This window comes from Camellia sinensis, chromosome 12 (genome assembly GCF_055761805.1).
Source record: "Camellia sinensis isolate YWXY chromosome 12, ASM5576180v1, whole genome shotgun sequence".
Taxonomy (NCBI): domain Eukaryota; kingdom Viridiplantae; phylum Streptophyta; class Magnoliopsida; order Ericales; family Theaceae; genus Camellia; species Camellia sinensis.
The window spans coordinates 133,889,585-133,905,682 of record NC_138972.1 but is presented as its reverse complement, the minus strand read 5'-3'; positions in this window follow the sequence as shown (position 1 = coordinate 133,905,682).

Below are 16,098 nucleotides of genomic sequence, written 5' to 3'. Positions count from 1 at the left end.
ACATTGCAAGACAAATTGTCAATTTAATTCTTCAACATATCCAATCAACCAAGAGTTACAATCCACAATGATAGTTATACCTGCCACACTACAAGAGAAATTGTGAATTTAATTCTTCAGCATGTCCAACCAACGAAGAGTTACAATCCACAATGACAATTACTTTAGTGAGGATCAAAACCCAAGCAAGGGCCCTTGATATTTGATAATATTTCCAAGTTAATATGAACAATATAGAAAAACCTAGCTGAAATCCAAAAATTATAGAAGCCAAAAGCTTACTAATTCAACAAGAACAATAAATTGGTAGAACGTGGAATTAAGATACACGGGCAACAGATTAAAAGATCTCAATTCAAGTAATGTTGAACAACACAATAATCTTACTTTTTCTACACATAGAATATATCATTCACTTTCCACACATTCCATTTGTTAAATTCAACAACGGTCATGAACTAAACTAAATTTTAACCAAATCACCGTAACATGCAAAATCTACAAATATTAAAACCATATATTTTTCAAAAAATACATTAAACCCATTATCACCAAATAGAGAAGAATATAGCCAATTAAACCTATTAAGGAAGAATTGACAATGTCCTTCCAAACACAAACAATTACCCACCCCTTTCCTATATTTATTTTTGTTCATTCATTTCGTCATTTTTTTCCTTTTTTCTTCTTGTGTTCATCAATATCAATTCCCCTTTTCTTCCCTTTGTGCTTGTACAAACAGAGTTGGGTTAACAAACCAACTATGCAATGCAAGTGTGCATGTGTTTGTTTTCAATTATTAAAGCACACCACATATTCTATAATTGACTTGGAAAATGAAACTATGACTACAAGGAGCAGAAATAGAATTGATTTAGAAGTGTGAAAGAGATGGAGAAATTGATCAATTATGAAAAAAACATAACGTTTTTGTTGCCAATTCAAACTATGACTACAAGGAGCAGAAATAGAATTGAATTAGTCGCTAGCCACCACGACTTAGCGACTAAACGACTATTTGTTGCCAAAAAACCTTAACGGCGACAAAAAATTGGTCGCCTAACATGCATTTTCTTGTAGTGGACACTTCAAGATCCATCAAAACATCATGAATTGATATTAGATAACTCTTGACACAATGGATTTGGCATAACATTCGACCGAACCCCAAGCAAGATAACTCATTTTCTTTATGTGAGTTGGTTCATTTTAAGCCAAATTTATTAGTCTTTACCATCCTTTAATCCATTAAGTCCAAGGTGATTGTTACATCCATTAGGGATTACGTGCACTAGGTGAGAAATATGTCAAACGGGAGGTGATTCTCAACGTGAAAGAGACACTACACCGTTGGCAATGAACCTCCGTAGAGATTAAGCCATTAAGCGTAAATCGCTAGTTCACATTTTGAATAACTGTCAACCAATTGAAACAACTTTCAAATAAAAGAGATGAACCAAGAAAGAAGGAAGGTTGCAGAAATGATTATGCAAGGTTGATTTAATACACAAGTGAGACTCTTTACATGAAATTAAGTAAGAAAGAGCTATCAACTCAAATGACTCAGTATCTAAGGCCTAAACAACCAAAGTCATGAAGACTTACAACACAACAATCATAATATTCAAAGCATAAACTATTTAAATAAATTAAAATAGCCCCTAAAGTGTAAAAAACAGTAGCTAAAACTATGTTAAAAAGGCACAAAAGATAGGCAAAAATAAAAAGATACAAAGCTACTAAGCAAAGCTAAGGAGGGGTGGCTAACCCCTCCACTTTTGGGACTTCTAAACCACATTTTAGCCTCTGAAAATAGTCCCAAAACGGCCCCAAAATAATGGCTAAAATCAGAGAAATAAGTGGGAAACACGAGGATATAAGTTTGGAATAAGATTCAAGGAATGGTGGTTACCCCCTCCACCTTTGGTAGCACTTAAATCACAAGTTTCAGCCCACAAAACAATCCCAAAACAGTGTACAAAACATGGAAAAGAGAAAAAAAGAGTAAAAGAGAAATAGGGAAGAAGATGCAAAAATTATACCTCTTGAAAAAGAGGATGCTTGTAGTTAAACAAACTTGATTCTAAACACCCTCAAGTTTCTGAAATTTAGGTTAAAATCTTAACAAAAAGCTCCAAGAACAAGCTCTAATTGTGTATGTATTGTGTATGTATAACTAAAAGGTGATATGAGGTCAAGGAAGCCTTTGGAAGGAAGATGGATGTTCTATCAATGCCTAAGCCTCCTGGAAGGTTTTCTCTCCTTAAAATTTGAAGTGGGAGGTCCTATTTATAGAATTTGAGCCAAAATGGTCAAAAATATCTTCAAACAAAGATGTTTGTTCAATTCTCGTCAGTTGTCTATTTGGCACCATTGAGACCCGGCCGGGCCCCAAAACCCGCGGCCAGGCCTAAAAGCAACCCAGGAAAAGTCTTCATTGAGGCCCGGCTGTGCCTCAATAAGGCACGACCGGTTCTAAATGGACCCTGCTAGGTCTAAAAGATTGCACTTCAGGCCCGACTTCAAACGGGCATATCTCTCTCATCCGGACTCAGTTTTAGGTGATTCTTGAGTCTAAATTGAAGCCCCGAAAGTCTACTTTCCAATGGTGTGGCCTCACATGTAAATTCGAAGCGTGCAAAGAGATATGTCTATTTTAGTAAAGGTTGCTCATTTCTATCTTAATCGAATTGATGCCTAACCTCTCCGAACTAGTTTTCTTCCCTCCCCTCCTATTTTCTTCAACTCCAAACCTATAAATAAAATGTTTTATAGATTTTTTTTCAAAGAGTTCACCTCCCTTTCATGTATCTCCACTTTGTCCTTACTTGGTTTACTGAAAAGTGATGTGTTTTAAACGAAATGCGGGCCTTGGAACATCGTAGAAGTATTTGGAAAAATATTTTGAAAGGAGGGTTTTAAGGTCTAAAATAATTTGGCCAAAATGGGGTGCAAGGATTAGGATTAGAGCTTGAATCCAAATTTCTTCGCTGAAGATCCGAACGATTGCACAGCATGACTTTCATCATCGGGTGTTCGGAATAAAGTGCCCAAGTCTTAAGGGCGGTCAAAAATGGGGTGTCTACACTATTCTAGATAAAAAAGACGATATGACCCTTATGTTCATGTCATAGGCACCTTTTTTCTTTGAAACACTAATCAAAAACTCTACAATTTTGTTTTTCCCCAAAATCAGAACCCTAACATTGAACTCTTTCTTCTTCGATCAAAACTTTACGATTGGCAAGTACTGTTCATTCCGGCTACAAAAATCACCAAGAACTGTTCATTCCGGCAACATTGATTGCCAAGAACAATCCATTCCGGCAACTGAGATCGCCAATAACTGTTCATTACGGTAACTATGATCATCACTCCAATCGATATCCACAATGGTGAACAAAAGTAAGTTGTTTTCTTCAATTTCATACTATTTTCTGAAATTAAATCCACTAGTTCATATTCTTTCATTAAAATCACTAAATTTGAATATTTACATTTCAATGTTTGAGGTTTAATGTTTATTGATTCGACATTTAGCCTTTGAAATTTACATATTAGAATTTTTTTCTTTATGAATGCTTTGTTTTTCATGTCATATTGGTATAAGTAAATGAAAATATTTACATTCCAATTGTAAATATTTATGAATGCTCTGTTTTTCAGCTTTAGTGTTTAGGAACTCAACATTTAGGAATGTTTATATGCTTTGTTTCTCATTGTGAATGTTTGAATTTTGTTTTCCATATTATAATGATTATGTTGAGTCACATTATTAACATTCCATTGTTGATATTCGCGTTTGAAGTATGAATCTTCTCATTATGAATGTTTAGAGTTCGTTATCCATGTTACATTGATTATGTTGAGTCACAATATCGATATTCTATCGTTGACATTTGTGTTTCAAGTATGAATCTTCACATTGTAAATGATTGGAGTCTATTTTCATTGCCACATCGATTATGTTAAGACATATTGTTGAGATTACAATAGACTCAAAACACTATTGTTAGTATTTGGAATTTGTTTTAACATTTCATTGATTATGTTGAGTGAATTGCCACATTGCTAACATTTGTGTTTGAAGTATGAATCTTCTCATTGTGAATGTTTGGAGTTTGTTTTCCACATTGCATTGATTATGTTGAGTCACATTGTCAAGATTTTGTTTTGACATTCATGTTTGAACTATAAACCTTTCCATTGTGAATGTTTGGAGTCTAATTTTCATTTTACATTACAAATGTTCAATCATATAGTTGATATTCCAATATTTACATTTTTCATTCAAAATAATTTGCTAATTGTTTTTTAGTAGGAATTTTCTTATTGTCAGTATTTGGAGTCTATTTTTTCAGGTCACATTGATTATGTTGAGTGAATAGTCACATTGTCAAGATTCTATTGTTGGCATTTGTGTTTGAAGTATGAATCTTCTCATTGTGAATGTTTAGAGTTTATTATCCATGTTACATTGATTATGTTAAGTCACATTATTGATATTCCGTCAATGACATTTGTGTTTCAAGTATGATTCTTCACATTGTAAATGATTGGAGTCTATTTTTATTGCTACATCGATTATGTTGAGCCATATTGTTGAGATTATAATAGATTCAAAACACCATTGTTAGTATTTGGAATTTGTTTTAACATTTCATTGATTATGTTGAGTGAATTGTCACATTGCTAACATTTGTGTTTGAAGTATGAATCTTCTCATTGTGAATGTTTGGAGTTTGTTTTTCATGTTGCATTGATTATGTTGAGTCACATTGTCAAGGTTTTGTTTTGACATTCATGTTTGAACTATAAACCTTTCCATTGTGAATGTTTGGAGTCTAATATTCATCTTACATTGAAAATGTTCAATCATATAGTTGATATTCCAATATTTACATTTTTCATTCAAAATAATGTGCTAATTGTTTTATAGTAGGAATTTTCTCATTGTTAGTATTTGGAGTCTATTTTTTCACGTCACATTGATTATGTTGAGTGAATGGTCACATTGTCAAGATTCTATTGTTAACATTCGTGTTTGAAGTATGAATCTTCTAATTGAAAATATTTAGAGTTTGTTATCCATGTTACATTGATTATGTTGAGTCACATTATCGATATTCCATCGTTGACATTTGTGTTTCAAGTATGAATCTTTACATTGTAAATGATTAGAGTCTATTTTCATTGCTACATCGATTATGTTGAGCCATATTGCTGAGATTACAATAGACTTAAAATACTATTGTTAGTATTTGAAATTTGTTTTAACATTTCATTGATTATGTTAAGTGAATTGTCACATTGTTAGCATTTGTGTTTGATGTATGAATCTTCTCATTATGAATGTTTGGAGTTTGTTTTCCATGTTACATTGATTATGCTAAGTCACATTGTGAAGGTTTTGTTTTGACATTCATGTTTCTATTGTGAATATTTGGAGTCTAATTTTCATCTTACATTGAAAATGTTCAATCATATAGTTGATATTCCAATATTCACATTTTTCATTCAAATAATGTCCTAATTGTTTTTGAGTAGGAATTTTCTCATTATTAGAATTTGGAGTCTATTTTTCACGTCATATCGATTATGTTGGATGAATGGTCACATTGTCATGATTCCATTGTTGACATTTGTGTTTGAAGTATGAATCTTCTCATTGTGAATGTTTAGAGTTTGTTATCCATGTTACATTGATTATGTTGAGTCACATTACCAATATTCCATCGTTGACATTTGTGTTTCAAGTACGAATCTTCACATTGTAAATGATTGGAGTCTAGTTTCATTGTTACATCAATTATGTTGAGCCATATTGTTAAGATTCCAATAGACTCAGAACACCATTGTTAGTGTTTAAAATTTGTTTTGACATTTCATTGATTACATTGACTGAATTGTCATATTGTTGACATTTGTGTTTGAAGTATGAATTTTCAAATTATGAATGTTTAGAGTTTGTTTTCCATGTTACATTGATTATGTTGAGTCACATTGTCAAGATTTTGTTTTGACATTCATGTTTGAAGTATAAATCTTCCCATTGTGAATGTTTGGAGTCTAATTTTCATCTTACATTGAAAATGTTCAATCATATAATTGACAATTTGGTACATTTTATGTAGTATTGGCTGTGTGAGCGTACCAAAATAGTGGAACCAATTTTGAAAAATGCAATACCTCGATTTCTCAAATGGAATCTAACAAAACTTCACAAGAATGTGAAGAATTTGTCTTTGTCGCCAATCAATGATGACGAGGTTTGATACCAAAATTATCCAATGTGAATAATATTATTGATTGTACTAAAACTAACAGTAATCTCTATTACTAGGTTTATAAAGAGAAACTCATACCGACAAACCATGAGAGCACACTGTTGACGCATACAATAATTTGGGATGAGGAGAATCAAAAAGATGCACCTGAGAGTATTATTTATCATGAAGTCAAAATTGAGGAAGAAATGGACATGAGCATATAAGAGGATGACATTGATGAGACATACAATGTAGAGTTGGGCAATCAACTACAATTTCAGACTAGTGTAGATCATCACGTTAAAATTGTGGAAGAAATAGACATGAGTCCTAGCATACCAGAGGATGACGTTAATGTGACATATGATAGAGAGTTTGGCAATGAAGCACAATTTCAGAGCAATGCACGTGATGAAGCCAATATTGAGGAAGATGTAGCGATTGTTGCATATCTACATGTGCATGGGGTGTATCAAGTCATTGTGTCAAAGGTTGCTCAGGACAACATTATAGAGAAAATGGTTGCTGACCATCAAAAAACATTGGACTTCATCATGAAACTACAAATTGAGAACCATAATCTACAAGTAGCAAATGGCATGAAAGACAAAATCATCTTAGAGTTGGAAACATTAATATGTAACCAGAAGGAGAATCCAACAGCTCAAAATGAGTTGTCCTCTATCAAACTTACAATTAATAATAAGAATGCTGAGATAGAAAGGCAAAGCAACTCCATAGTTGACCTCTAAATTGAGAAGACTATACTTCAACTTGAGAAAACTATGCTAGAAAACAAAATACAACAGATAAACCAGGAGACTATGGATGTGGAACTGAAGCAAAATTTGAAGAAGATCCAAAAAACTCCTACATCTTTGGTGAAGTGCATCAAAATCAAAAAAATGAAAGAACTAAAATTGCTTGATTTTGAATATCAAGACAAAAAGAGTGACAAACAGAAAATAAAGTTGGAAAATTTGGAACAAAATGACAGTGAGAAGCAATGTGAAGTTGTAGATCCAGATTTTGAAGACTATTTGCACAAGCTTCGAGACTTTAAGTGTCTTAAGCATAATAAATTTAGGTTGACCAACAAATATGAGGCTTGGAAGATCATATCTGAACAGGACAAGCAAAAGATAAGGAATATGCATAAAAATGGAGATTAGGTGTAAGCATATTCAAACGACTTCTATGTATTTACATACCATCATTGTCTTATTATATCTAAATTCTAAATGTAGGTTAACTATTTGGCGAGGAATCACCAAGAAGACTTATGTTTTCTATGACGATCTTGAGTCAACAATTCACGACAAGTCCATAACAAACAATGTATGGTGCTCTGTACATTGTGCATTAAAGGTTATATATATTAACATTCGTATCATAATTGTCACGACCCAAACCCACCCTTAAAAATTTGGTATCGTAACCGGCTAATAATCCTTGGATTACCAAAGGCCTTCTTGAACAATAAAAATAATCGGGGCTTGTGGAAGCAATAGACAAAAACACCGATAGTCCAATGAGCTGTGCATCTATATGAACAAATATTTACATGCAAAAACGTTAATTTACCCACTTACATTACATAACGTATAACATAATATCTTATACAAAACATATGTATGGGTCAAAAGTGTACAACATGACCGAAAGTTTGCTAACGGCCTTCCAGGCCTAGCCCCAACTTGGAGGCACCCAAAACACTTATTATTATTAATTTAATTTAATTTTTCTAATAAAAAATTTATGCTTGTAGATTTAAAAACTAAACAATTTAAATTATTAATGTGGGACGACAATGGTCCAATGGTCCAACCTAGAAGAGTATTACATGAGGGGATGGCTTCTTTCTCGTTTAAGTTAACACTTAACCGTTATATTGGATTAGTGAGTTGAGTCCTATCTTATTTTGATAATTGAAATTATTTATTTTATAGGTTTTTAGATCAGTTTAATTTAATAATTATAATTTTTTTCTCTTTTATTTTTATCTCTAAAAAAACGATTAATTTTTATTAAAAAAAAATACACTTGCTATGGTAGCGTATGGTAACGTTTATGTTTTTTATTTATGTTTACAAAAATTTTATAACTTGATTTTTGTTTATTTTTAAAAAAACATAAACTATGATGCGTTTGGTTTAAACAAAATGTTTGAAAAAATTAAAAAACATAAACTAAAAAATATATTTGTTCAGGCCTAAAATATTTAGATTTATTTTTTATTATTTACAACAATGAGATCATACACATTATAATTGAAAAAAAAATAATTAAAAAAAATTGTTAGTCAACTTTTTAAATTTCTGTTTGAAAACCAACGTAAACTCATTTTTTGAGTTTACTTTTTTTTATCAAATTTATAAATTGAGACAACCATTTATAAACTAAAAAAATTATCAAGCAAGTTTTTAATTAGGACAATTTTTTAAATTTTTATAAATATAAACTGAAAACGAAATAATTATCAAACAGGCCCTATCTATTTTCTAAAAAACAAATTTAATAAAATAAAAATATTATAAATATTGAATCAACTTAAATAAAAATATTCATAGCATTATTGGAAAAAAATTAAATTAAAGTCGTATCAAAATGCCGTTTCCGACCTAATGTCCAGTGTGGAATGGACCCATATGAACGACCCATTATAAATCAGCTCTCATCAAGTCAATATTAAAATCTCGAGGACTTTTTTCATTAATGGTTCAAAAGGAAGGGAACAACATAGGCAAAATTATCGACGGAAAATATTATACAACTCAAATTTTTTATAAATAAACACCAAATATCTTGCCTTACCTAGGTATGGGATATGTGAGACATTTGATCATTTATTTAGTAAAAAATTTGATATCCCTAACATTATTCATTATCGACAGCACAATTAATTAAAGTTATTACTCGATAAGTCTTAAGTAAAATTTTTATGAACATATTAGTCTTGAAACTAATACTTTGAGAATAGTGAAAATTGAGAATTGTTAGTGGATTGGATTGTGAGAGTAAAACAAAAAATGTGAGTATATTAATTTGAAGTATGACTAATTGAATATTAAGGACGGTCTAAAAGACCGGCGTGGAAGCACTAAAAATTAAGGACTAATGATGGACAAACAGAAAATTCATATAAAAATTTTATATAGAATATTGTGGTTTAATGGCCCTTACATGGTAAAGCAAAACACCCATTAAGACAGCTTTTATTTAAAAAAAATTATTATTAACATATCATCCTTGCGAGGTTTTCTGTATAATTTTTCTACATAGATAGTATTTTCCAAAATGAAGATGTCCTGGAAAAAAACAAGGGCATCTATGACTAGGCATTTAAAATTGGCCTGCCAGGCTTTGGGTGGGAACCCCGGTTAGACTCGGGCCCAATTTCTATAGCCCCGGCCCAAGCCCAGAACAACAAATAAACATGATACAACCCTGGATTGCTCAACTAATATCTTCTCTTATAGCTATATAGTTTTCAAGCTTGTGGTTGTTTCTGGTCCAATAGGCCATCTATAATTCAAGCTCTCTAATATATTATTCCAACTTTGCTCACTAATATTTTTCCTTTTCCATAGTGGTGATCATAACATGGTTGTTCCATATCTGGGTACCTTAAAATGGATAGTCTCTCAATTTGATCCTCATCAATGATTGGGGGCCCTGGTTCCTCAATTTTAAATTTGCAGCATTGTGAAGTTAGCAAAGTCATCAACATTTCTATTCACACTAGGTAGCAGCTTCAAGTTTGATCTTTTTTGTGTAAAACATATTAGAAACTTTGAACTCAAAACCAAGATATTAGTGTGGATGATTTATGAGGGAGTGAGTAGGCAAAAGATGGTGTTGAATGGCTTGAATTAGACATCGTTAAATGTGCACCACATTTCTTAACTTGGTATCGTTATATTTTTTACTGTTGAAATCTATGGGTTTCCCCCCTCCCCCCCTCATTTATGTTGGCATGCCGTATAACGCCGAATGCAAACAATATTCAAGATAAAGTTATAAGATCGTATCATAAGATACAAGAACTTAAAAGATGAACAGTCAAATTTGTTAAAGTGAGACTCATTGTGTACTTTATTCAACAACAAAAAAAAAAAGACTTGTTGTGAGCCCAACAAACTGGATTAGATGGTTTCAATTCTCTTTCAATTGGAGCCATTTATTTTTATGTATGTATTGAGTGTAGTGTTTAGTGCATAAAAATGTTAAATGTATAAAATTAAAACACAAAATTGTTCATAGAAAAATGGTTTTCTATGTTGCCACAACACCTTTGTGTACCACATTGGTTGTGTTGTATAATTTTGTTTTGACGTCTCAGTGATATTTTTAAATCATGAGAATAATCATAAGTGTTTTGATTGGAAATAGAAGGACCATAAGAAGGCATATTATTCTATATACAAAATTTGTACAACTTTTTTATTTATATATATTAACCTTTTTAACTAATAAAATGCTCACTTAAGAAAAAGTGTCCTTAGAATAGACACTTGGAAAAAATACACAACAGTGAGAGTTTGAAAAAATTATTGCAAATTGATGAAAAGTTTAAGATTTTAATTAGTAATATTTATAAAATTTACCATTGGTTTGTAATAATTTTTTTAAATTCCCACTTATCGTAGTTTCCCCTTGATATTTCCACGTTCATTTTGAAAAGGTCAGAGCTGACAAGCCCATTAAAATAAATTAAAAAAGAAAAAGAAAAAGAAAAATATAAGAAAATTTAGTTTAGCATATTGATTATTATTATTATTATTTGGAGAAATCATTTACCATATTTGACAGGGTAATTTGTATAGCCAAATTGGGCCGATCTAAGAAGCATTGTTTCTAAATATTGGGTCGCATTGTGGGCCAAGTTACGAGCTCAGGATAGCTCGGTGTGGGAACAATGGTTGATAGGCCGGTTGGTGAGCTCCAATTGCGGTCAGTGGGCGAGCCGAAAGTGCTATATCGGCCACATATAGGAAGCCGAGCTAGAGGTAGCCCGGCGAAAGATTCAAAGCAATTGGTGATCGTGCGGCCCGGTCAGGGTATTTGCGCCAGGTAGCTCGGCTAGGCGTAACGAGCCAAGCAAGGTGATAACCATCTCACTTAGTTGGCAGTGAGTAGGGTGTTATTAGAATATGCATTATCCTTGGGAATGTAATTCCTAGAAGGACTCTGCTAAGGAGAGTAGAGTCCTACTAGGATTGTGCAAACCATCTCACTTGGTTGCTAGTAAGTAGAGTGTTATCAGGATAAACACTCTTCATTGGGAGTGTGATTCGTAGGAGGACTCTTATAAGGAGAGTTGAAATCCTACTAGGATTATGCCACGCAGAATTTATAAAAGCTCACAGCAGGACCTATGTATAGGTATCCTAATTCTCATCCTAGAATACATAGAGCTTTTGTGTCTATTGTCTTTTGGTTGACTTAGGCATCAAAGGGGTTTCCGGCACACACCCGCTGGCTAGCTCACATTCGTGTTTTCAGGTGACAAAGTGACGATGTTTGGAGAAGTGCAAACTTGATCAACAGGATCGTACGAGAAGATTATTTCGTGCTCGTACAATTGGCGCCGTCTGTGGAAAAACACAAAGAACAAAACCTTTTGATCGAGTTTTCCTCTTTAGTTGAAATCAATGGTGCATAACAAAGACTTACCACATTCTGCTATTGATGGGCAGACCTAGGGAGGGAGCGCAAGGCGTGAAGGCTTGCCTTATGTACCACCCATGGCGGAATTTGATCTTCAGCGACAGAATCCACGAAGAGAGGCGCGAGAAAGACGGGGCTCAAGTCTACACCGCTCTCAAAGCCCTAATAGACAGAGGCAGATGATGGATCCTCAAGTTCTGAAAGATTGCGTAAGGGAGCAAGACAAAGTAATAAGAAGAATGGCGGCTGACATGGAGACTATAAAGCGCCAGATAAAGGGCAAAGGGGCGGCGGAAGAAGAGGTGGGCAAGAACAGGGCGCACCTTCGCCACTCAGAAGATCGTGACAGACAAGTCACACCATCGCAAGCTGAAAGAAGAAGCCTCAGGTCAGGCGATACACAATCGAGGACTTCTAGGACTTGTTACTCCAGGTCTGAGAGAAGGACAAAAAGGTCTTAGACAAAAGGAAGTAGCTATCGGCCCACACATTCACACCAAACGACATCCAGGCACACGGAGTTGCCTAGGTCAGCGGACCTGCAGACAGTGCTTGAAAAAAGTGCTCAAATAAGAGAAGACACTCAGGCTCACGACCCCCACAGAGTCTCCGCACTACAACGGTTGGCTCCTAGAACACATGGGAGTGTCGAGGTTGGAATTCCAGAGCCACGCCTTGCCTATGAACCAGCAGACAAAGCGTTAGCAAGGTTGCAGAGCTCACCGTTCATTCCGACAATAGAGAATGCACCATTACCCTCAGGCTTCCACCAGCCCAAATTCACTACTTATGAGGGGAAGTCGGACCCCTACATACACTTGAGCCACTTTCACCAGGCTATGGTCGTATATCGGCGAAACGAGGCTCTAATGTGTATCCTGTTTCCTTCCAGCCTTGGTAACCTGAGTTTAACGTGGTTTGAAAGGTTGCCAAAAGGTAGCATAGCTTCATGGACGCAACTAGCGGAGGCATTTGTGACCAAATTGAGAACGAACACCAAGACACCAGTAGAGATTGACTAACTTCTCTCCATAAACATATGCGAGAAAGAAACATTGAAGTCTTACAATAACCGGTATTGGGAGACTTTTAATTAGATTGGAGATTGCCCTACAAACCTAGCTATCGCACAGTACAAACGAGGTTTGCCGGCTGGCAATAAGTTGAGGGATTCAATGACAATAACGCCGCCTCTTACTATGGAAACCCTAATAAAGAGAGTGCACCAACACATCCGGGTAGAGGAAGATAGGGCGCGCACCAAGGCAGAGTCCGGCACAACAGTGATACCAGACAAAAAGCCTTTGGCAAGAGTTAACACGGTTAACAAGTAGAACTGACCGCGCAAAAGTCTTTGCCCAACTGGGGGCAAAGTGGGTTAGCAGGTTTGACCAACTCTTTCTAACAAGTCTTTGCCCGACTGGGGGGCAATAAAAAAGGTTGGCAGGTTTGACCAACGTTTTTTTCATTCTTTAGCCGAGATAAGGATTTGGGCTTTAGAAAGTTGGCAGGTTTGACCAACATCTAGTCCATCAGCCGAGATAAGGATTTAAGCTGATGGAGGTTTGGCAGGTTGGGCCAAACATATCCCGTCCTTCAGCCGAGATACGGATCAAGGCTGAAGAAGATTAACAGGTTTGACCAACATCTAGTCCATCAGCCGAGATAAAGATCTAGGCTGACGGAAGTTCGGCAGGTTGGGCAAACATATCCTATTCTTCAGCCGAGATAAGGATCAAGGTTGAAGAAGGTTAGTAGGTTTGACCAACACTTTTTCTTCCTTTAGCAGAGATAAGAATCTAAGCTCAGGAAGGTTGGCAGGTTTGACCAACACTTTTTTCTTTATTTAGCCGAGATAAAGATCTAGGCTCAAGAAGGTTGGCAGGTTTGACCAACACTTTTTTCTTCCTCTAGCCGAGACAAGGATCTAGGCTCAAGAAGGTTGGTAGGTTTGACCAACACTTTTCATTCTTCAGCCGAGATAAGGATCTAGGCTCAAGAAGGTTTGCAGGTTTGACCAACATTTTTTTCTTCCTCTAGCCGAGATAAGAATCACGGCTCAAGAATGTTGGCAGGTTTGACCAACAAAATTTTTTGGATTCTTCAACCGAGATGCATACCTCAGCCAAAGCAGGTTGGCAGATTTAACCAACAAATTTTTGAATTCTTGGACCAAGATGGTTATCTCGGCCAAGGAAGGTTGGCAAGGTTAGTAAACTGAGTTAGTCTGCTCGGCGAGATTCAAAAAGAACGACTCGCCGTACGATTGCGAACTCGAAAGATATATACATTGAAGGCAAAAATACGGGGCTATTCAAATTTTTTGGAGGTACATGACAGCTGTAACAGGAGAACGGGGCTAATAGGGGCACGCCACGTGTCCTAGGAATGACATCGTATCAAACATGCCAGATTAGTGGAAGGACGTGCTGAGCAACTAACAAGACTTGTTGGGGCTGAACGAGTTGTGAGACTGAACAACTTCTTTAGTTCGGTAGAGTTGAGCATTTTTAGCTCGGCTAGAGAAAAGTAAACTCAATCATGCTTTGCAGATGGAATTAAGGGGCAATTGAGAGGGTAATTTGTATAGCCAAATTGGGCCGATCTATGGAGCATTGTTTCTAAATATTGGGCCATGTTGTGGGCCAAGTTACTAGCTCAGGATAGCTCGGTGTGGGAACAATGGTTGATAGGTCGATCGGTGAGCTCCAATTGTGGTCAGTGGGTGAGCCGAAAGTGCTATGTCGACCACATATAGGAAGCCGAGCTAGAGGTAGCCCAGTGAGAGGATTCAAAGCAATTGGTGATCGTGTGGCCTGGTCAGGGTATTTGCGCCAAGTAGCTTGGCTAGGCGTAGCGAGCCAAGCAAGGTGATAACCATCTCACTTAGTTGGCAGTGAGTAGGGTTGTAACGCCCTCAAAAAAATAACATTAAACCCATCAAATAAGACATGCATTTACATTTAAACTAACCGCATTCCTTTATTCATTCGAATTCCATTACAAAAGTATTACATGTTGACATCATAACAAAATGCCCTACGGGCTTACAGCTTTCCAAGTTAACACTTGGTTACAACAAAAGAGTACTAACTCGATTACACATTAAGCCCTGGGCTTGAAGTTACATGTAATACATCAAAAGTTAAGCGACAAAAGTATGTCCGCCACTAGCCTCCCAGCTAAGTCCTTGGAGGTGGCATGCTTCCTGCACCTGAAAATGATATTCCCATATAGGGTGAGCCACAGCCCAGTAGAAACACACTAAACCAACCATGGACAATGACTAAAATATTAGCAATTGATAGATGGTCAACACTGATACAATCACATAAATCACAAATTTATGTCATAAAACTTATGAGTCTAAGTTACTTTTCATTTTCCCTTTTTCAACAGATAAGCATGCTAGCTCTATCATCATTTCCACAGATATGTACAAAAATTATATCTCACATTCAGATAAGCATAAAAGCTATATCCACATTCTCAACAGATATGTATAACAACAATATCCACAGATAAGCATACAAGCTGTATCCACACTTCACAAAGATAAGCATATGAGCTCTATCTTCACTTCTCTAGACAAGCATATGAGCTGTGTCTACGGAGTTCATCCCCTATCTCCTCCCAATACCTATCCGGTTTAGAGGTACATCCCCTATCTTCCCCTAAACCGCGGAGTACATCCCCTATCTCCTCCTCTACACATAACGTATATAAACACATTGGTTCTATATACAATCACATAATACATACAATTAATGTATTCTATCAACCGTCAAGTTCCATGACACATTCCATTGATTAGTTTCCGTTTACTTAATCATCATGCATTGTCTACAACAATCTCGACTATCCTCCACCGATAGCCCAAAACAGTTATTTCTAAAAACAGAAAATAAATGCACAAATGAATATTCAATCAACATTTCATTTCCTCATTTCTCACCAATTAATTATCCCAATTAATTAAACAATGTAATTAGGCCATTTTCCATAATTACCATTTCAACCCTTAGGTCCCATTTTCATCAATGATTCAACAATCATTCCATTTTTCTATGCCAAACATGCATCTAGGTTTATTATGAATTAAACCCCAACTTTTGTAAAATTACACAAAAGCCCCAAACTTTCACAAAATTACCAAACC